At 42.2% G+C, this 23,512-nt stretch overlaps 1 protein-coding gene across 1 annotated transcript in view; it reads left to right on the plus strand.

Annotated features, from left to right (window-relative positions):
- The window catches only part of ARHGAP24 (Rho GTPase activating protein 24), a 912,569-nt gene that overhangs the window by 57,841 nt on the left and 831,216 nt on the right, over positions 1-23,512 (plus strand). The gene's annotated exons all lie outside the window — the stretch shown is intronic.

The following is a 23,512-nucleotide window of genomic DNA, read 5'->3' on the forward strand; positions in this document are numbered from 1 at the left end:
GAGATGAGCGTGTCCGTCTACCCCCTCTCTTCCTCCCTCCCTCTGGTGCAGGCAGCAAGCATGCTTCTTCAGTTTTTCTGTGTTCCTGGCAGCGGTAGCGATGTACATGCTGCCTTCGGCTCTGCCCTGAAGCTTTCTCTTCAAGTTCCTGTTCCCGCAGAGCAAGAGATGGATGGGACTGGGAGGGTGGGGAGCAGAGGGAAGCCTACTGGAAAGAAGACACTGCATAAAACAGAAGACTCTGGGATCAAAGCGAATAGAAAAACTAAATGATCAGACAACAAAGGTAGATAAAATTATTTTATTCAGAATTTATTAATTGAAATATGTCAGCTTTTTGAAATGTGCATCTGTGATATTTTTGTAAATTTCAATTCCTTCCTCCATATTAGCATATTCGTTTGCATATGTATATCATTCTTCTTGATCTTTCCGCTGCTTTTGACACTGTCGATCACAGCATACTTCTCGATACCCTGTCCTCACTTGGATTCCAGGGCTCTGTCCTTTCCTGGTTCTCTTCCTACCTCTCCCTCCGCACCTTTAGTGTTCACTCTGGTGGATCCTCTTCTACTTCTATCCCTCTGCCTGTCGGCGTACCTCAGGGTTCTGTTCTTGGTCCCCTCCTCTTTTCTATCTACACTTCTTCCCTTGGTTCATTAATCTCATCCCATGGCTTTTCCTACCATTTCTATGCTGATGACTCCCAAATCTACCTTTCTACCCCTGATATCTCACCTTGCATCCAAACCAAAGTTTCAGCGTGCTTGTCTGACATTGCTGCCTGGATGTCTCAACGCCACCTGAAATTAAATATGACCAAAACCGAGCTTCTCATTTTCCCCCCCAAACCCACCTCCCCGCTTCCCCCGTTTTCTATTTCTGTTGATGGCTCTCTCATTCTCCCTGTCTCCTCAGCTCGAAACCTTGGGGTCATCTTTGACTCTTCTCTCTCCTTCTCTGCTCATATCCAGCAGACCGCCAAGACCTGTCGTTTCTTTCTTTACAACATCCGTAAAATCCGCCCCTTTTTTTCCGAGCACTCTACCAAAACCCTCATCCACACCCTTGTCACCTCTCGTTTAGACTACTGCAATCTGCTTCTTGCTGGCCTCCCACTTAGTCACCTTTCCCCTCTCCAGTCGGTTCAAAACTCTGCTGCCCGTCTCATCTTCCGCCAGGGTCGCTTTACTCATACTACCCCTCTCCTCAAGACCCTTCACTGGCTCCCTATCCATTTTCGCATCCTGTTCAAACTTCTTCTACTAACCTATAAATGTATTCACTCTGCTGCTCCCCAGTATCTCTCCACACTCGTCCTTCCCTACACCCCTTCCCGTGCACTCCGCTCCATGGATAAATCCTTCTTATCTGTTCCCTTCTCCACTACTGCCAACTCCAGACTTCGCGCCTTCTGTCTCGCTGCACCCTACGCCTGGAATAAACTTCCTGAGCCCCTACGTCTTGCCCCATCCTTGGCCACCTTTAAATCTAGACTGAAAGCCCACCTCTTTAACATTGCTTTTGACTCGTAACCACTTGTAACCACTCGCCTCCACCTACCCTCCTCTCTTCCTTCCCATTCACATTAATTGATTTAATTTGCTTACTTTATTTATTTTTTGTCTATTAGATTGTAAGCTCTTTGAGCAGGGACTATCTTTCTTCTATGTTTGTGCAGCGCTGCGTATGCCTTGTAGCGCTATAGAAATGCTAAATAGTAGTAGTAGTAGTAGTAATACTACTACTACTACTACTTAACATTTCTAGAGTGCTACTAGGGTTACGCAGCGCTGTACAATTTAACAAAGAGAGACAGTCCCTGCTCAAAGAGCTTACAATCTAATAGACAAGTGAACGGTCGGTCCGATAGGGGCAGTCAAATTGAGGCAGTCTGCATTCACTGAACGGTAAGGGTTAGGTGCCGAACGCAGCACCTAATATACTAATATGCTCCGCCCATCCTTTGCCCCCCCAAATGAAACAGTCAAACTACGCCTATGCTACACTACCACAGGCCACTTTTTACTGCGGCTTAGTAAAAGGACCCCTTAATAAAGATCTCATATTGTTCTATAAGTTGTGAGCATAAGTGCAAGCCCAGCCCACACTGGTTACAGAATAGCGTGTAGACAGAATTCTGGTATTTATGCACCTAGGTGCCATTATTCTAATTATTTACACTCATAATCGGTGTATGAATGTAGGCATGCACTTTATGGAATTACACTGTCCTTGCCCAGTTGTTGATCCATCTGATGTAATTTTTTCAGACTGTTTAAACCTCTTCTCTAACCCTCTGAGTATAATTAATTTTCTGCTTAAGCTGTCTTTCCCTTAGAGCAAATCTTTCCTCTAACCCAACTTCCAGGGCCTAAATAGCTCTTAAACTCTGTTGACTATTCGGAACGGTGAAAGCCGTATGTTAAACAACTGCTTCACTGTGGGATTTTTCCAGTAAAAACTTTTTTAAAAAACCCGCAAAATGATTGTTACATAAACAAGAGGAATACTCAGTCTTTTTCTAAAATACCTTCCCCATTAATTCCTAAATTGAATGCATTTGATGAATGGGAGCAATCACATCTTCATATTTCTTCAGCGTGTCAGTTTGCAGGGTAAGATATCCAAGTTTATTAAAGAACTATCCCGCCCATTAATAAATATGTCTGAGCAGCTTACACTTTAAAAATGGTTTAAGGGAAATGTGCAGACAACAGTATCAGTGGGGGGACAGAGCTTAGAACTACAAAGTATGATAGGACATGGGGTGGGGGGAGCAGAGGCATAGCTAGGTGGGGTGCAAGGGGAGCAGCCGCTCCCCCAAATGGATTTTGAATGAAATGGCACCTATGCAAATTGGGTCTGCAGCTTTGTACCGGCACATTTTTTACAAAAGGTCTGCTCCCCCAGATGTCAAAACCTGGCTACACTTCTGGGGGGAGGGGGGAGGGGAGGAGGGGGAAGTACAATGGAGATATGCTTCGCGATCCTGTCTTACATCCAACTTGGTTGAAAAAGGAAATCAGGTATAGGCATGCAATTTGAACAGATGTTTGTACCAGTCTGAGATGTTGAGGGATCATATTCCGGAGTTCTAATTTCTGACCATTGCAAGCTGACCCAATTGATTTTTAAGTAAATCTTCTTGCAAGGCTGTTTTTTTCCAACCAGTGCCCAAGTAGATGAACAGGTGAACACATTTGAACATACTGCCTAAGCTGTCATCAATTGATTCTCTTTACTGTTGTCACATCAAAGTCTTCCACTAATCACATGTCCTTCTGTTTTCGTCTGTATTTAAGTACATTCAGGTTTCAGTGAACCCATATATAGGTTGCCTGAGGTTGAGTGCCCAAATTTAGGTGCCTAGGGCAGATGCACACTCAAATGAATGAGTTAATGAGGTGTCAACAATCAATAATTGACATAAATGAATGTGCACATGCATGTGCCCTAGGAGCTGTTCTATAACATCCATGCCTACATTATATAGCATGTGACTCAAAAGGGGCGTGGCCACAGGAGGGGCTTGTTCAGATCAGGGGCATTCCTAGAAGTTATTATTATTATTTGTTGCATTTGTATCCCACATTTTCCCACCTATTTGCAGGCTCAATGTGGCTTACATTGTTCCGTAATGGCGATCGCCATTTCCGGAATGAGAAATACAGTGTTATATTGCATTAAGGTTCATAGATGACAGAGTGTAGATTAGGCAATCAAGTAAAAAGAATTCATTTTTGTGATGAGAAATAAAATGGTAATGCGTTAAAGTTCAATCGTGACAGAGTAATTTAGGCATTCAAGAATAGAAAGTTCCGTTTTGCCCAGTTCTGGTATGAGTTTTGTTGTCTAGTATTTAGGATGGATCATTATGGTATGCTTTATTGAACAGGTTGGTTTTTAGTAATTTTCGGAAATTAGTTATGTCGTGTATTGTTTTTGTGGCTTTTGGTAGTGCATTCCATAGTTAGGCACAATGTTATAGAATACTGTCACTTGTGTATTCAGCTGTCAATAATTAGGTACCGATTCATTCAAATGCTCAACACCCATACAGCTGCAAAGTACCCATGACTTCAGCGGTGACTCTTTTCACATGAGCAATCTGCTCATGACTCGCCTCCCTCCTCATCGATCACAATTCTTTTATCACGTTTTTAAGTAAATATTTTATCATTGTAACCAAGTGCTTTTAGTAGCAAACTTATTTGGATTAAATATTAAAGTCATCTTAGCTTATATCTGATATCCAGATCAGCTACCTACATGGACCATGTTTCGCTAGGCATTAAGCCCCAGCTGAATCAGGGTGTGGACCTGGACGCCGAACGTTGTCCGCTCCACAAGGCAGTACGGGTGCTTTGTAGCTGTATGAGTGTTGAGCGTTTGAGTGAATCTGTAACATTGAGGCTCCCACTCTCAATAAGTTATATACTGACTACTTAAAAATTATGCACCAGCATTTATACCAGGTTTTGGCAGGGGCAAATGCTGGCACCCAAAGTTAGGGGCAAAATCTGCACTAAGCTAAAATTCTCTAAAGTGTGCTCACCACGGAGCTCCCTTAATGGAAGACTAGTTTAGCACGGATCTTTCCGGTGCCTAAACTTGGCTGTCATTTACTGAATTCCCCCCATACTGTATTAAGGGCTTTAATTATTTTATTTATTTGTTGCATTTGTACCCCACATTTTCCCACCTATTTGCAGGCTCAATGTGGCTTACATAGCACCATGAGGCATAAGCCGCCTCCGGTGATGAAACAGATACAGAGTGATGTGGTAGAGAATGAGATGTATGTGTTACAGACAAATAATAGAATCGAGAGGAGAAGAGTTATATAATGTTCATTGCAGGTTATGGTTTCGTTGTTAAATAAAAAGGCTCCGAGCCTATCAGTGGGTTGGGAGGTGATAACCAGGGCCTGAAAAAAAAATAGAACAAGTAATGAACTTAGCCGCCCCGCTAAACCGGATCAGCAACCCGGGTAAAAGCGATATACTCTCGGGTAGACAGCGCATTCTTCAGTTTTAACTGCGCAGCATGACAAACTCTGCTTTTCTTCCCCCACAGTATGAACCAAGCCATCGTCTGTCTGTCGGGTCTAATAATCCCGAACCAAAGCAAATTACTAAATTGAGCTAAGGTTTTGCAGTGTGATAATTGCAAAAATTAATGCTTGGTTACTACAAACAGTTAACACTGTTGTGGGGTATTCCTAGCATTTTTCTATGCAGTTAACAACATGGAGAAAAATGTTATCTCACGCTACTGACTTCAGTGTTAACAGTAAGGTGCAATCTTTCCCACTCCAGGTGCCCTTCTGCATTAGCAGTTTAACATGGGATTTACCACATGCTGTTAAAACACTGCATTAACCACACTAATTAATAGTGCCTGGTAATTCCCTTGATAAGCAGCGAATGCAGCTCAGTAAATAAGCTCTTAATTGTAGTTTCACATTTTTCCACCTCAGTTTACAGGACATCTGTGCACTATTGGGCCGATGCTCAAAACGTAACGCCAGCACTAGAGGCGACTAGCACCTGCATTAGTGAGCACAGAATGCTCAGAGGGGTCTAGCACGGGAGACAATATGTGCGTCAAAGATTAGCGCAAATAGCATGCAAATGTAGTCAAATGGATGTTAATGAGGTCATTTCCTATTCCCTCCCAATGTACAAAGATCATCACACAAAACAAAGGAGTGGCCTAGTGGTTAGAGCACCAGTCTTGCAATCCAGAGGTGGCCAGTTCAAATCCCACTGCTGCTCCTTGTGATCTTGGGCAAGTCACTTAACCGTGCATTGCCTCAGGTACAAACTTAGATTGTGAGTCCTCCTAGGACAGAGAAATATCCAGTGTACCTGAATGTAACTCACCTTGAGCTACTACTGAAAAAGGTGTGAGCAAAATAAAAAAAAAAACACCCTTACAGCTGAAAACCCAACACCAGCTTGGAGCAATCATTAGGGTGTTTGAAGTGAGGATTTCTCATGATTTTTTCTTTAAAATCTGATGGTTTTAATTTCTTTTGGAAGTGGAAGAAAGCCTTTGGAAGCCTGTAAGCGCCAGTACTAAGCAATAAATGTGGGCGAGCCTGAGCAAACCTGAATGTGAAAGTACACATTGGCGCCTCTTTCCTGCACTTAAATATAAGCTTTCCAAATAAAAAAAATTGAAAAGCTTATACTTAAAGGCACAGAAACAGGCGCTAATGTGCGTTTTGCTTTCAGGTTTGCCTGCTTCATGCACACAACATCTTACCACAAAACTCTTCTTCGCATGCACCAAGCATGTTCCCCCCTTGCTTTTGCTTTTACAGCGTGCATATAATTTGAATACCATTTCCTTTGAGCATTGGCGAGCTAGTTTTCTGTGCTGTTCCGGCGGTATGGGTTCTGCACTGTTGGCTTTACCGTTGGAGTTCTGAGCATCAGCCTGTATAAGTTATTGTTAAACATGGTGACACCCTTTTTTAGGTTAGACATATGGCATAGTCAATATTTGTATGCTGCACACATTTATTCCAAATATGGGTTGATGATGAGTGACACAATATTTAAAAGAAGTCATTTGTGTAGCAGAGCCTGCAAATTGGATAAATGCCGCTGACTAGGGCCAATCAGTCATTTTCTGTGGCATTATTAAACTCTCAAAAGGTTGCCAACATCTAGGTGCAAATTCACAATTGCCACTATGGAATAGTAGTATATGTCTACATTTACACACTTAACTTTAGTCACGAGCACTTAAGCTAGCTCCATGGCTGGTGTAAATGCTCAGGCCTAACTGAGCATAGCATAGTTAGGTGCATAAATGATAGCATTCTAGAACTCACATACATAACCGCTTGACATGCCCCTGACCAGCCCATGCTACTCCCAGGTCCACACCACTTTGAAGTTGTGCATTCTGGAATTTGAGTCTATAACTTAAAGAATAATGACTAAGGGCAGTTATGCGGGGAACACTTAATTGGTGCCAATTATAGCCAATGACTTGCACATGCAAATTTCTGCACTAGTTGTAAATTTGAGCACACAAGTTTATAGAATTAGGGAGTATGGGGGGAGCTTCTATTTATGGTGCCTAAAAAAACAATCGGCGTAGAAATCAGTTTCCAACTAAGTGTATTCTATAAGTGGTGCCTAGATTTAGGTGCGGTATTTAGAATATGCTTAGTTGATATCTTAGCGCCTAAAACTACGTACCTCCGTTTACACCAATGAAAATGTGGTGTACATCCCAGCACGTAGATTTAGGCATACTGGGCATTATTCTATAACTATGTATGTAAATTTCAGAATGCCCATGAAATGCCCATTTCCCTGCCCATAACCACACCCCTATTGAACTGTATGCATTAGAATTTAGGCGCAGTTCATTACAGAATGCACTTAGCTTGTTGTGCATGTAAATTCTAATTATTGCCAATTAGTGCTCATTATTGCTTGTTAAGAGCTGTTATCAACGCTGATTAGTTTGTTAAGCAACTTACGTTACGTGCGTTGTTATAGAATATGCTTGGATTTTAGTGTAGATCTCTAGGCACGCTATATAGAATCTGGAGGCATATGCATAATGTTGCTGAAAATCATTGCAGACCACCCTGGGATTATCTGGAGTAGGCAGAGGCCGCAATACTCAGAGCTAATATCCAGATACCTGTGTAAATTAGGACAACAGAAAAGCTGTTCTAAGTGATCCAGGTAATTATCTGCATATCGGCATTGAATATCTCTGTTATCCAAATAATGGCAGACCTCAGTGGAATATCGGATATTCAGTACCTATTTCCAGATACCAGCCAGCACTGAATATTCGGGTATAGCATTGATCAGTGTTTAAAAGAAACTTTAATAGCTGAGTCTAAATATTCACTCAAGAGATTTCTAGTGTGAAAACATTGATCCAAATAGATGGCACAGGAACTACGAAGGACCCTTACAACTGTTTAATATGTACTATATTCAGGGTAGTATAAACTCTCAAACAATAGAGGACTGGGGGAATAATAATCTATATAATTCTAATGTTCTGTAGCTTGAATACCTATTAATGTGAAAAGGAAATATAAAAGGTTTTGTTCAAGGAGGTAAAAGCTTCAGAGGAATTGTAAGCCTTCATTATGCTTATCTGTTCCAATCATAGGCATAAAAAACCTCCTTAGAAAACATAACTTCCACCACCACTCTGAAAATTTTTACACTTCTATCTATCTATCTATCTATCTATCTATCTATCTATCTATCTATCTATCTATCTATCTATCTATCTATCTATCTATCTAATCTGCAGAGAAAGCTCATCTTCTGAGTCTTAGGTCCTTCAACAATGGCCAGTGTTTCATGATCTCCAAATCATAGCTTCAGGGCATAAGGACCAGATTCTTAACAAAACAGACAAAAAACGTTTCTCAATATAATAAAATCCACTGCTGATGGAAGTTGTAGAGTACTAGCCTATGTACCAATCATACTTCCTTCTCTGCTTGTGTCTGTAAAGTGAGCAAGATGATGTCAGGGTATTTACAGGTCACCTGGCATTCTGAAATACTTTATCATAATTTATTAAATCTCATTTGTAAAATTATCATGTGTGAATCATAATGAATGGTACATGGTTCCAAAGCAGTCCAACAACGCTTTGCTGTATTTGAGCCATTTGTATTGGTCTTAAAGTGACTGGGTTAGAAGGTGGGGTGACAACAGAGAGTGGTAAATGGAGTTCACTCTGAGGAAAAAGGTGATATGCCACAGGGATTCGTCTTTGATCTGGTTCTTTTCAACATTTTTACAAGCGATATTGTGGAAGGGCTGGTGGGAAAAAGTTTATCTCTCTGAAGATAATACCAAAATGTGCAATAAGGTAGACACCCTGCAAATAAAGAACCCCTCCCCACAACCCTGATGCAACCCATGGCAAATTATTTGGGTTCATTTCAGCTGCAGTTTTATATATACGAAGGGGGCAGGGCCAGGAGCTGATAATGGATATTTCTTGGAGAAAATTATGTTCTTTGGTAGCCCACTGCCACCGAGACCCATAGCACCAGGCAGGGACTGGGTGCCGTCATTTTGTTCTGGCCTGGCCAGAGGCAGGTGGTCCTCCTGCCTCCAATGTTTATATGTGGAGGGCTATGGGGGGAATGGAGAGAAGGAATCCCACTAGACCACCAGGGCTTGCCACTAGGGGATAAAAGATAAGCTTTCCGTTGTTTCTTAAAAAGTGGTAGGGACGTCTCTAATCGCACTGTCAGCAGTAGGAGCCTAGGTTCCATTATAAAATATTAGTATTATATAGCATTCTTTAAGATATGCATCTAATTGCAAACTCTGTCTATGCCCTGCCCCTGTGTACACCCTCTTGCAAATAAACCCTATGTAAGTAAAGTGGCTATTTGCAAAATTCCATTCCATTCATAACTTATATTCCGCTATATCTCCATAGGATTCATTCTGGAATACAAGAAAAGAAACGTCTTAATCAGATGGAATTATAAATCAATAACAATACAATTTAATTTAAACTGAACCTATATTTGAGAACCATAAAACCTTCAACTCTTTTCTTTTTTTTTTTTTATTTTTTTATTTAACTTTTCATATATTTTTACACGATTAACATGTTTCTGTAACACATTGCATATCTTTGAATACATATTACTAATGAAATCTTCATATACAAAATTTTCATATATCAAATTATACAATTCTTTAGACCACAACCAGAATTATACTAAAGAGGGGGAGTGATCAGGACAATAGGAGATCCAAGAAGAAAAAAAAACAAAACAAAACAATGCTGTATATGGCCTAACCTAACATTCCCATTAAATCTCTAATAATCAGTATAATAACATTCTTATTACTCTTTAGGTTTAACAGTTAGCTTTTTCATTTCTAAAAAAGCTTTAAGATGTTCTGGGTCATAAAATATATATTTTATACCCATATATTTAATCAGGCATTTACAAGGATATGCAAGCAAAAATGTTGCCCCCAAAGCTCGGGTTTCCTCTCGAAAAGCCAGGAATTTTTTCCTCCTATCTTGAGTTGTTTTACAGACATCAGGATATACCCAAATCCTCTGACCACAAAAAATTTTCAAAGAATTTCTAAAATATAACTTCAATACTGAATTTAAGTCCTGCTCGAAAACGAAAGACACCAAAAGAGTTCTGCGCTGTTCTATTTCAGAAAATGATGTTTCCAATATCAAAGAAATATCTAAAGGTTCTTGTGTAGTATGTTGATCTAGTGGTAGTCTCTTCAGGTGATCCAATCTATCATCGCTATCCCCAGGTTCAGCTTGCACAGGTATCGGTAAATAATACGTTTTATTTAAAGGGGGTATAGCTGAAGCCGGAAACAGCAAAACATCTTGTAAATATTTTTTAAACATTTCGGTAGAACTCATGTTTTTTAACCAGGGGAAATTTAACAGTCTCAAATTCAGTCGTCTATTAAAGTTTTCAAATTGTTCTATTTTCTTATGTATGGTAATTTTATCTACAGTCAAAGATTCAGTTATTGTTTTTAAGGTTTTAACTTCTTGTTGAATTTGTTGCATTTGCAACCCTGATTCCTGCTTGGTCTTTTCAAAAGAACATGTTAATGAATCAATCTTACTCACTAGCCGAGAGGTCTCCCGAGCTGAGTTCAAAACAGACTGATTCAATCCTTGCAATGCCTCCCAAATCGCTTGAAGAGTAATCTCCATGGGAGGATTTCCTTCCAATGTTGTTCCCTCAGCGTTCTGGATCGAGTCGACGCCATGAGAGATTTGACCCTGAACGACTTCCGTATGGGTCTGAATCTCCGCACTCTGTTCTTGAAACGCTGGACATGGAGGTCGATTATTTGGCGGCGATAAAGATGTTTCTAGGTCCGAGAGGACCAAGGCTCCTCCTTCAGTCCTCAACTCGGAATCGGACGCCTTTATTGTTGGAATGAGCGTGGTGAATCGCTCTATCGTCTGCTGAGATGGGGAGGAAGTTCGGGCCACTGGCGTTTGGCCTTTCACTATCCCCTTTCTTTTTGTATGAGGCATTTTGAAGATCAAAAAGGTAAGGAATCGCCAGCAGATCCGACACGAGCGATCAACACAAACGCTCAGGTCGCCATCTTGACACGCCCCCTCAACTCTTTTCTAAAAGACAAATAAAACCAAATAGATCTAACCTGATATGGAATATTATTCCAAATTTTTACCGTTACATACTGAAAAGAATTTTTTAGATAGCGTTTAAACCTAACTCCACAGAAATTAGGAAACAACAAAGCATTAGAATGTATAGAACAAGAAGCTTGTCCAGCAGGCAATAAGGTCAAATATTTAGATAGACTGAATTTTGTCCCAGCAAAGTTTTAAAAACCATACAGGCTATTTTAAACTTAATAAACAAGTGGACAGGAAGCCAGTGCAACCTTTTGAAAAGAGAAGTCGCTCTTTGAAATTTATTGAGTCTCAGAATCAATCTAGCAGCCGTATTCTGAAGCAGCTGTAATCTTCGTAATAACTTTGATGTTAAACCCCCATATAAAGAGTTGCAATAATCAGTATATGGTAAAAGGACATCCTAAGTAATACTTCAAAAACTTTCCATGCTTAAACTGAACCGAATTGCTCATAATTGAAAATAGATTTTTTAAAACCAAAGCAGCAATATGATTATCAAAGGATAAGCTTGAATCTAAAATTATGCTTGAGACTTTTTTGTTATCTGCAAAATTTCACCTGTAACTAATTGTAAAGATTTTTGAGGCAGAGAATCATAGTCCTCAAACCAAACAATACTAGTTTTTGTCTATTCAACTCTAATAAGTTTGCACTAGCCCAGGAATCAAATAAATGTTTTCTGATAACATTGATAAAGTCTGCTCAGAAGTATGTAATGCAGGACAAAGTAAAATATATCATCCACATAAGTTAATATTTGATTTTTGAGAGAAGATATCCAGGTACCAAGTGGCCTCATATAAACATTAAATAACAAAGGGGACAACGGTGACCCCTGAGGGACACCACAACCAGGCAGCCAGGGATTATAAAAAGCACCATTCTTATCAACCAAAAAAATTCTGTAAACCATTTTAACACTTTTCCACCAATACCCAGTTCTGCAAGCCTATGAAGCAATAAAGAGTGGTCAATTGCATCAAAGGCTGTGGAAACTTTGAACTGCAACAAATCGGCTTGATCTCTGTTGCTCAAAATGTCCTTCACCTCTACTGTCAAAAAAAGAAGCAAAGTCTCGGTGCTGTGTAAAGGATGGAAACCATGTTGTGTAAAGTGGAAACAACCATTAGAAAAAATGAATTCATGAAATCGTCGATATACCAGGAATTCCAAGAGTTTGGCAACCCATGGAATGTCCGCAACAGGTCGATAATTATTCACGATAGATACGTCTGTATTAGTAGACTTCGGAATACGATTAAGAACAATACCAGAAATAGAGTCAGGGTAAATTTCCTCCCCACAAAATGGTCTCATTAACTCAGTTAACGAAATTACCAAGTTCAAGAGAACTGATTTCAACAGGTATGATGGACAATGATCTAAATTGCAAAATTTCCTAGAAAGATTATTTAGAAATTTTGTAACAACCTCTATAGAAATAATATTTATTTATTTATTTTATTTATTTTGCTGCATTTGTATCCCACATTTTACCACCTCTTTGCAGGCTCAATGTGGCTTACATCATGCCGCAATGGCGATCGCCATTATCGCCCTCTCCACTCAACCGAAACTGCGCTTAGTAAAGTCTCCAATGACCTATTACTGGCTAAATCCAGAGGTCAATATTCCATCCTCATTCTTCTTGATCTTTCCGCTGCTTTTGACACTGTCGATCACAGCATACTTCTCGATACCCTGTCCTCACTTGGATTCCAGGACTCTGTCCTTTCCTGGTTCTCTTCCTACCTCTCCCTCCGCACCTTTAGTGTTCACTCTGGTGGATCCTCTTCTACCTCTATCCCTCTGCCTGTCGGCGTACCTCAGGGTTCTGTTCTTGGTCCCCTCCTCTTTTCTATCTACACTTCTTCCCTTGGTTCATTAATCTCATCCCATGGCTTTTCCTACCACCTCTATGCTGATGACTCCCAAATCTACCTTTCTACCCCTGATATCTCACCTTGCATCCAAACCAAAGTTTCAGCGTGCTTGTCTGACATTGCTGCCTGGATCTCTCAACGCCACTTGAAATTAAATATGACCAAAACCGAGCTTCTCATTTTCCCCCCCAAACCCACCTCCCCGCTCCCCCCGTTTTCTATTTCTGTTGATGGCTCTCTCATTCTCCCTGTCTCCTCAGCTCGAAACCTTGGGGTCATCTTTGACTCTTCTCTCTCCTTCTCTGCTCATATCCAGCAGACCGCCAAGACCTGTCGTTTCTTTCTTTACAACATCCGTAAAATCCGCCCCTTTCTTTCCAAGCACTCTACCAAAACCCTCATCCACACCCTTGTCACCTCTCGTTTAGACTACTGCAATCTGCTTCTTGCTGGCCTCCCACTTAGTCACCTCTCCCCTCTCCAGTCGGTTCAAAACTCTGCTGCCCGTCTCATCTTCCGCCAGGGTCGCTTTACTCATACTACCCCTCTCCTCAAGACCCTTCACTGGCTCCCTATCCGTTTTCGCATCCTGTTCAAACTTCTTCTACTAACCTATAAATGTATTCACTCTGCTGCTCCCCAGTATCTCTCCACACTCGTCCTTCCCTACACCCCTTCCCGTGCACTCCGCTCCATGGATAAATCCTTCTTATCTGTTCCCTTCTCCACTACTGCCAACTCCAGACTTCGCGCCTTCTGTCTCGCTGCACCCTACGCCTGGAATAAACTTCCTGAGCCCCTACGTCTTGCCCCATCCTTGGCCACCTTTAAATCTAGACTGAAAGCCCACCTCTTTAACATTGCTTTTGACTCGTAACCACTCGCCTCCACCTACCCTCCTCTCTTCCTTCCCGATCACATTAATTGATTTGATGTGCTTACTTTATTTATTTTTTGTCTATTAGATTGTAAGCTCTTTGAGCAGGGACTGTCTTTCTTCTATGTTTGTGCAGCGCTGCGTATGCCTTGTAGCGCTATAGAAATGCTAAATAGTAGTAGTAGTAGTAGTAAATACAGAATATTATTGTGTTTAAGGTACAGAGAATGTGGTATGAGTAGATATACATTCATTTCCGATATTTGAGAACAAGGATAAAGTATAACATTCAATGATATCAATGACATTAAAGTAAACAAATAAAAAGTGTTCAATGTTAGCTTGCTCTGGTAAAGTTGTGATGATAGTTCATTGAGACGGGTCCAAATGATAAGTCTCTTTGAATAGGTTAGTCTTTAATAGTTTCCGGAAGGCTACCAAATTGTGCGTTGCTTTTATAGAAAATTGGTAATGCATTCCAAAGTTGCATGCAGATATAGGAGAAGCTAGATGCATGAATTGACTTATATTTGAGGTAATAGAGAAAGAAATCCAAGATCTACCTGCAGGGACTTCATCAAGAGTTCCAAAAACTCCAGAACTAAAACTTAAACATGCATCAGGCCCAGTATGAAAGCTCTGCCTAATTTTCTGCACTTTAGACTGAAAGAGCTAAGCTATCCACAGATGATTGTATATCTTGAGATGAAAAGCTAGCAGTATGTACATCAGTGAGGACTCTGTTTACTAAGCCGTGCTGTAGGCGCACTAGCATTTTTAGCGTACGCTAATGCTAGAGACACCCATATATTCCTATGGGTGTTAGCACACGCTAATTTTCAGCGTGCGCTAAAACCGCTAGTGCACCTTATTAAACAGGGTTCTTATTTTGTTAAAAATTGAAAATAACTCTTTAGAAGAATTTCCTGCCTGCTGTACCTGTAAATCATAAAAAATAACGGCCAACGAAACTGTTCCTTTATAATTCCTGATATTTTCACGCCAAAGAAAGATTATAGTAAGACTCTTCCCTAGTCTTTCTCCACTGCCTTTCAATTCTTCTACAAGTCCTTTTCTGAAGAGCTAACGATTCAGTATACCATGGATTATTTCGATACAAAACCTTAACAGATCGCAATTTAGCGTTTACACAGGTCTGTGTGCACAGACATTCATAAGTGCTAGTGCTCTAAACATTTTCATGCGTAACACATGCATCAGTTTTAGCACATGGTTTATTGAACTGCTCTTATAATGCTCAGGTGAAATGTGGGCATTTCTGGGACTGGCTGGACAGTGGTGATATTGTCCGCTTTTTAGATAAATTTTAGGCAGCAAAAAGACCTTCTTGCATTTATACAGATAACTAGCTCAGATGGTGGACTTGAATATCACCGTTATTTAGATAGCAATAATGCAGCTCACTCTGCCTATATATTTAGCACCTCACGAAATCTGAATAGTGGTGCTGAATATCTGTGATTAATTTAAATCCTGACTGTGGTGTTTAAATATTAGTTCATATGTTTCTCTGTTATTGTAGAAAGATTCTGCAAGCATTGTCAAACTTAGACCTAGGTTAAAAGTGAGCAGAGAGTGGTTTTGGTCATTGAGCTGGTTATTTTTATTTTAGGCTTTGGCAGAAATGTTCAAGCTGATGTCTTTCAGAGCCAATCTTCACCACTGATGTGAGAGAAGGTATTATATGGATGTAAAACATTCCCCTTTCTGAAGAAGACTGCTTATTTAGTATTATCTCTTTGAAGATAATACCAAAATTTTCACATGGGTTCAAATATTATCCAGCTCTTTGATTTGTATGTGCCACGTCATGTGATGTTTGGTATAATTTGCAGTACTGTCATGCAAGTCCAATTGTCAGCAGTGGTAGTGATGGCATCTTTTAAATTACTGCCCTTGGCGTTTGTGAGGGAGTGAGTGGTATAGTGGCAGACTTCCCTCAGAACACTCCCTCATTGATATTGCAGGTGGCGCTAGCTCATGGAGCCAGAGACTGAGCCAGAGAGGTGGGACTCAGGCAGGGAGGTGGTTAAATGCCGCGAGAAAGAGTAGTTCAGAGAGGCCCTGAGGCAAGAGGTCTCCAGGAGCAAGGCCCCAAACATAGAGGTCTCCTGGAGGAAGACTGTGAGAGAAGGAATCCCCCCAAGAAGATGGCTGGGTTGTTGTACCTGGGGGAGGTTCAGGGAAGCAGAGTGGCCCTCAAGCTTACATCTCTAGAGTCTATGTGGGAAAGACAATCAAGGTAGGAAGTTTCTGCAATTACCTTTAAGACTCATATGTCGGGTGTGCAGGCTGAAAGCAAGCCTGTGATGGACTGTCTTTGGAATGGTAACACTGTGTTTGGGGTGTAGCCAGAAGCCAGCTCTAGTAAAGACTATTTCCTTAGGGCTCCACAAGAACATTGATAGTACTGCACTGGGTAGTGATGCAACAGGTTTTTGCATATTCTTCTGTTTACTCTTACCCCCAGGACTGCTATAACCACCTATGGTGCCCTAGGCAAACTTTTATGGATGGCTTCTCTCTCTCCCCCCCCCCCCCCCTCCAAGGCCGCCAGTATAGCTTCCTTAGCCACCTGCCAATCAAACTGTTTCCTGAAACAAATGCAGTATAAAGGTGTGGAGCCATTGTCTAGGTCACGATGCTGATGGCTCTGCTGGTTCTGCACTTTAAAAATAGGAGGCCCATGTCAGAAGAGGCCGGATCGGCAGAGCCATCAACTGTGCAGCCTAGATAGCAGCTGAACACTCATACTGTTTATTTTTTATTTTTTTAGCTGGAAGCAACAGGGCTGGAGGGGGGGGGAGGGAGGGGAGGAAGCTGCTTGAGAAGGGAAGGGAGGAAAGAGTATAGAGATGCCAAGGTTGGCCCATTCCAAAGAGTCAGATTGAAGACCAATAATTGCATAGGCGGTCGGTAGTTCTGCTGTTTGGGGAGGCTAATATGGATGGGGCCCGGGCAGGGCTGTGGCAGATCCTGAGTCCATAATAGTCTGACGTTAGAAAGAAAGGTCAGCATAAATCTGCAGGTAAGCAGTACTACACACCCACTTACAAAACTAGAGAAACAGAAACTGAAATACAAGATATCAGAGATGCACACCTCCCACAGCTGATGTATTCCAAATTAATACATTAGGAGGTCTGAGTACTTTATCATTTGCTTCAATCTCAGTGTCTCTTTCCTGCTTTTCTTTGTTTTTTCACTCTTTCTAGGGTCTCCTGTCTATTAAAATATTTCTTCTCTCTTCTTGTTCACCATCCATCTTCCATCTGCTTCCCTATCCATCCAGCCTCTCCTCTGTATCCCTGTCCCTATCTTTCTCTCCCCATGTCTAGCATCTCTCCTCTGTGTCCCTGTTCCATCTCTACTCTGTGTCCCTGTCCCTAGCCTCCCCCTATATTCAGCATCTTCCATCTGTGTCCCTATCTTGCTCTGTCCAGCATTTGCCCCTTTGTCCCTATCCCTCCCCCTGAGATCAGCATTGTCCCTCTGTGCCGCTATCTCCCCCATATGTCCAGAATTCTTCCTGTGTTCCTACTCCCTCTTCGTCCAGCACTGCCTCTATGCTCCCTCCATGTCAAGCATCTCTTCTCTGTATCCTGTATCACTCCCCTCTTCCCTTCCTCTCACCCCCACTGGGGCCAGTATGTCTTCCTGTTTACCCCCTCATAGACCAGCATTTCCCCCCCGATCCAGTTCTCTCCCATCCAGCATCTCTCCCTCTCCCCCATCCACTCCCCCACTGCTGGTCCAGCTTCTCTTCATCTCCCTTGCCCTGGCTCCAGCTCCTATCCCTGTCCATCCATTCCTCCTCCTCCCCCCACTGGGTCCAGAAGCACCTCTCCCTGTTTATCCCATCCTCCTTTCTTTGTTCTCCCCCCTTGGGTCCAGCAACACTTCTTCCTTTCCATCTGTCCATTCCTTCCTCCTTCCCCTCCACGGTTAGAGCAGTATCTCTCCCTGTCTATCCCTTTCTCCCTATCCCAGGTCCACCAGCACCTCTTCCTATCTGTCCCTTCTACCTCCTTCTCCCCTTCCTGGGTCCAGCAGCACCTCTTCCTTTCCATCATTTTCACCTCTCTCCCTGGATCCAGCAGTACCTCTCCCTCTATGTACCTTCCACCCTCCCCCTTCCCAGGTCCAGCAGCATCTCCCCCTGACTGTCACTTCCACCCCCTCTCCCTGGTCCAGCAGCACCTCTCCCTGTCTATTCCTTCCCCTCACCCCAGAGCCAGTGATTGTCTAACCCTCTTAATTCCCTCTCCCCGCGGTCCATTCTCCAAATTGACTTGATTGCGTGCAGGTGGCAATACTAGCAGCGATTAAAACAGGCTGCTTCAGGGCTTCGGGGGACTTCCCTGTGATACGCCCTTTGATGCCGCTTCCTGTTTCTGCACAGATCCTCATGGAAACAGACTTACTTGCCCATTCATAGAACAGCGCCTAAGTGTTTCTGTGTGGATCTTCGAAGGGGGCTTAGCCATGGGAGGGGCATGGTGGGTTAGGGGTATACCCTTAAAATGTGTGCAGTGTTATAGAATAGTGCAGATCTGCACTCAGCTTGTGTGCCAGGATTGACACCTGGTTTCAGTTGGTGTAATTCATTGCCCCCAAAGCTGAGCGTGGATCCCAGCGCTACATGCTGTTCCATAAAGGCACCAATTCCAGAACACCTGTTATAGTATACTGTTGAGTGCCGATTGTTTTCATTGCTGAATTTTGAGCACTATTTACTGAATCCAGCCCATAGTCTGCCGGATTCCATATTGCGCGCCTAGCATTCAGCGTCAAATAAGTGTATTTCATAACAATGCACGTAACTTAATTGGCTTGAAAAGCTAATCAGCATTGATAACAGCACTTAACAAGCATTGATGAGCGCTAATTGGCAATAATTAGAATTTATGCGCATAACTGGCTAAGTGTATTCAGTAACGTAGTGTGCCTAAATTCTAAATTGTGCAGTTTAAAAGGGTCATGGCAATGGGTGGGGAAATGGGTTTTTTGGGGGCATTCCAAACTTTACACCCATTATTATAGAATATGGCCCTCTGTGCCTAAATCTACGCAGCAGGATTTACATCATATTTTAATTGGTGTAAATGGAGGCATGTAGATTTAGGCGCTAGGATATCAACTAAACATATTCTGTATACTTTGCCTGAATGTATAGAATATGCTTAGCCGGAATTGTTTTCCACATGGATATTTAAAGCACCATATATAGAATCTGGGCCAATATGGTCATCTCTGGGAAAAGGTGAGTAAAGTCACCAGAAACAAAAATCAAGATTTCAATGAGTTCTGTTAGAGCAAACAATTTGTAATAAAACAGTTGAAACCCCATCCTTTTATGTGAATAAAGGGCCTGACAGTCAACCAGCAGCACTGAGCATTTTGCCCACCGCCAACAGAGTTATTCCTGGATATTCAAAGCCAGGCACTGTCTGGGCTTTGGCTTTGAATATCTGGTTATTTTTAAGCCGGCAAACACGTGGAGGGGCATAATCAAAAGGGGTGCCCAAGTTTTTCTGAGAACGTGAAGGGGCGGGGAAACCCATATTATCGAAACAAGATGGACGCCCATCTTTCGTTTCGATAATACGGTTGAGGATGCCCAAATCTGGAAATTTAGGTCAGCCTTAGAGATGGTCGTCCTTAGACTTGGTCGTTTCTGATTTTCGACGATAATGGAAACTGAGAACACCCATCTCAGAAATGACCAAATCCAAGCCCTTTGGTCATGGGAGGAGCCAGCATTCATAGTGCACTGGTCCCCCTGACATGCCAGGACACCAACCAGGCACCCTAGGGGACACTGCAGTGGACTTCATAAAATGCTCCCAGGTACATAGCTCCCTTACCGTGTGTGCTGAGCCCCCCATAACTCACTACCCACAACTGTACACCACTACCATAGCCCTTATGGATGAAGGGGGGCACCTAGATGTGGGTACAGTGGGTTTCTGGTGAGTTTTGAAGGGCTCACATTTACCACCACAAGTGTAACAGGTGGGGGGGATGGTCCTGAGTTCACCTGTATGAAGTGCACTGCATCCACTAAAACTGCTCCAGGGACCTGCATACTGCTGCGATAGACCTGAGTATGACATTTGAGGCTGGCAAAAAATATTTTTAAAGTTGTTTTTTGAGGGTGGGGGTGGTGTTAGTGACCACTGGGGGAGTAAGGGGAGGTCATCCCCGATTCCCTCCGGTGGTCATGTGGTTAGTTTGGGCACCTTTTTCGTGGCTTGGTCGTAACAAAAAAAGGACCAAGTAAAGTCGTCCAAATGCTCATCAGGGATGCCCTTCTTTTTTCGATTATGGGTCGAGGACGCCCATGTGTTAAGTACGCCCCAGTCCCGCCTTCGCTACGCCTCCGACATGCCCCTGGGAACTTTGGTCATCTCCGTGATGGAAAGCAGTTGGGGACGCCCAAAATCACCTTTCGATTATACCGATTTGGGCGACCCTTTGAGAAGGACGCCCATCTTGTGATTTCTGTCAAAAGATGGGCGTCCTTCTCTTTTGAAAATAAGCACTTAAGTCGATATTCAGTACTCGAGTGGCCATTGGGTACTGCATGAAAACATGATAGACTTTTTTGTGGTCCCAGCTGCCAGAACTCCCCCAACATAGCCAGCTTTGAGTTAGGCGCTAACTGTGAATTTCAGCAGGACTTAGCTGGTCAAATGCTGCTGAAAATTAGCGGCTAGCCCTGACCAAGCCATTTAACCGGTCAGCAGCCTGCTAAATTGCTTTGAATATCGACCGGAAAAAGTTACATTAGTTCAAATTAGTAACTTTTTCAGACTGCTTAGAAACCCTTGACACGACAAATTGGCCATTCTCAACATTTTGAATCTGCTGCTTTAGTCACCTTTTCCCAGAGATGGTGAATTCTATAAAGGAAATAGATAGGACAAAATTTTTTGAGGTTCAGGGACCTTAAAACATGCCCCAAATTATTCCCAGCAGCATACACAACTCACATATCTTTAACTAATTTGCAAACATATGATTTTGATAATATGGATCTTCAAATATATCAACACAGGTACTGCAGAATCAACTTATCTTAAGCAGCCAAGTGTGGATCGTCATTGATCCAAAATAATTTTTCAAGAATTTTTTGTTTAAATAACATTGCAGGAAAAAAAATAAAGCTACTTAGCTTCAAATTTCAAAAACAGTCAGAACCTCTGCCAACATAGCCAGGTTTCATTTTTCTTATTCAGGGAAAAGGTTAAGTTCAATTCTTCTCACTCTATACTAAGCATCAAGGAACATCAGCATATTCTTTCCTTTAAAAATCCTAGTGTAACTGGATATATGCATTTGAATGCGCTTAGATACAAGCACTTACGCCAGCTAGTGTAAATGTTAACACCTAAGTACTGCAGTCTATAAGTTACATGTGTAAATTTGAAGGCCTTCCCCTCCTGTGCGTAAACCTGTCTTGCCATCATGTGCTTGTAAATGGCAGTAGTGCACTTGGCTGCTATTGTGCAATTACATGCTTATTTATTTAAATATTTATTACCCACACAATCCATAATGTTCTAGGCAGCTTACAATTAAAACATTCACATTAAATCAACAAAAAAAAACAAACAAATACAAACCTTATAAAACATCATCTTATAAACAACAATAAAGCTGACTCCTTTTAAAAAGATATTCATCACTGGATGTTCCAATATAATCGTTTTAACTACCATCAACAATGACATTCAGGCTCATTTTTGAAAGAGATGGGCGTCCAAAAAGTGACATGTCAGCATTTGGACGTCCGTTTCACAGAAATGTCCAAATCGGTATAATCGAAACCTCATTTTGGACGTCTTTCTCCGAAGTCCGTCAGAAGGATGTCCAAATCTCAAGGGGGCGTACCAGGAGTGTGTTCAAGGCGGGACTTGGGCGTTCCTAAGACTTGGACGTCTTTCAGCCATAATGGAACAAAGCAAAAATGTCCAGCACTAAAACTTTGACGTTTTGAGCTAGACCTGTTTTTATTACAAATAAGGCACAAAAAGGTGCCCCAAATGACCAGATGACCACTGGAGGGAATCAGGGATGACCTCCCCTTACTCCCCCAGTGGTCACTAACCCCCACCCACCCACAAAACGTGTGTTGAAGAACATTACTTGCCAGCCTCTATGCTAGCCTCAGATGCCATACCCAGGTCCATTACAGCAGCATGCAGGTCCCTGGAGTAGTCTAGTAGTGGGTGCAGTGCACTGCAGACAGGTGAACCCAGCCTCCTACTTCTCCCTACCTGTTACAATTGTGGAGGAAACTGCGAGTCCTCCAAAACTCACCAGAAACCCAATGTACCCACATATAGGTGCCCCCTTCACCCATAAGGGCTTAGTGGTGTACAGACAGGGGTAGTGGGTTTTGGGTGGGTTTTGGGGGGCTCAGCAGACAAGATAAGGCAGCAATGGTCAGATGTGTACCTGGGAGCATTTTATGAAGTTCACTGTAGTAACCCTTAAAGGTGCCCTATTGCGTTCCTGTGATGTCAGTGGGACCAGTCTACTAAAAATGCTGGCTCCTCCTATGTCCCAATGGCTTGATTTTGGACATTTTACATTTGGACGTTTTTTTTTTCTCAAAAATGGCCAAAAAATAAAGACATCCAAATCACAGGACGTCCATGCTATTTTCGAATAAAAAAGATGGACGTCCATCTTTTTTGAAAATGACCTTCTTTCCTGTTCGGAATTTGGACATCTTTGTAAAACGTCCAAATTCTGATTTAGATGTTTCTTTCGAAAATGCCTCTCCATGTCACCATGGGCCAGATTCTATATATGGCGCCTAAAACATCCGCGCGATAAACATTTCCGCCTAAGTGGTGGCACTTAACTGGCTATCTGGCGATATTCAGCAGGGGATAGCCGGTTATCCCCCAATGAATATTCCCGGTTAGGTCCTTGGAGATAACTGGCTATATTGCACAATATAGCCAGCTATCCCCGAATATTCATTCCATATCCAGCTATTTTAAGCGGCTACATTGGGCCACTTAAATAACTGATCTATCTTTAGCCTGTTTAAAGGTAACTGGCTATCTTCTAATATCAACCTAGCCGGCTAACTTTAAACTGGCTAAAAATTATTAATTTGGATTTTGGTCACTCCTTTTCAGTAGTAGCTCAAGATGAGTTACATTCAGGTATACCAGGCATTTTTTCTGTCCCTGGAGGGCTCACAATCTAATTTTGTACCTGTGGTATTGTAGGGTTAAGTGATTTGCCCAAGATCAAAAGGAGCAATGGTGGGATTTGAACTGGCCATCTCTAGAGGTCAAGACTAGTGCTCTAACCATTAGGCCACTCCTCCACTCCCATAGGCCACTCCTCCACTCCATTTTAATAACCTGGATATTCAATGCTGGTTACTGGAAACGACCCGGCATTGGGCCCAATATTCAGACCGCAGGAGTTAGCACGGTTAATTCCTGCAGTTGGCACTGAGCCTGGATATTCGATGCTGGCCCTTTTCCAGTGAGTGGCATTGAATATCCAGTTT

The sequence above is a fragment of the Microcaecilia unicolor genome, chromosome 2, assembly GCF_901765095.1.
Source record: "Microcaecilia unicolor chromosome 2, aMicUni1.1, whole genome shotgun sequence".
NCBI lineage: Eukaryota > Metazoa > Chordata > Amphibia > Gymnophiona > Siphonopidae > Microcaecilia > Microcaecilia unicolor.